The sequence below is a fragment of the Myotis davidii genome, unplaced genomic scaffold (assembly GCF_000327345.1).
Source record: "Myotis davidii unplaced genomic scaffold, ASM32734v1 scaffold149, whole genome shotgun sequence".
Taxonomy (NCBI): Eukaryota; Metazoa; Chordata; class Mammalia; order Chiroptera; family Vespertilionidae; genus Myotis; species Myotis davidii.
In genome coordinates this window covers 3,524,952-3,525,239 of record NW_006352194.1, presented here as the reverse complement: position 1 = coordinate 3,525,239, position 288 = coordinate 3,524,952, and the positions used below count along the sequence as shown (strand labels likewise).

Here is a 288-nt window from a genome sequence, read left to right as displayed (position 1 = left end):
AAGAAACTTAAATAATAAAGAGTATCAGTATGATTATTAAGGAACAACTTCACCGCTCCGCATTCCCTTCCCGAACCTGCCTAGTACCGCGCGTCCCGCGCTGCCTCCAGCGGTGCCACCTCCCGCACCTCGGTCCCTTTAAGGGCCCACAGCCCACCTAGCCCCGCCTCCTCCCCGCCCTCCGCGAACGTGTCAATCGGCAAACCAAACTACGGGGCGCCGGGAGGACCAAGGAGCAGCGGCTGAAGGCGCCTGCGCGGCGCGCTCCCAGGAGGCCAGCGGTGGGCG

General features: G+C 63.2%; 1 protein-coding gene across 2 annotated transcripts in view; it reads right to left on the bottom strand.

Annotated features, from left to right (window-relative positions):
- GALE (UDP-galactose-4-epimerase) overlaps positions 1-176 on the bottom strand; it is a 3,992-nt gene extending 3,816 nt beyond the window's left edge. The window contains exon 1 of one of the 2 annotated variants that reach the window (XM_006777558.2): positions 81-176. The gene's annotated coding sequence lies outside the window, so the exon portion shown is untranslated. Of the gene's footprint in view, positions 1-76 lie in introns of both variants that reach the window. The other variant, XM_006777559.2, reaches the window with a different exon arrangement.
- Between the last annotated feature and the right edge of the window lie 112 nt (positions 177-288).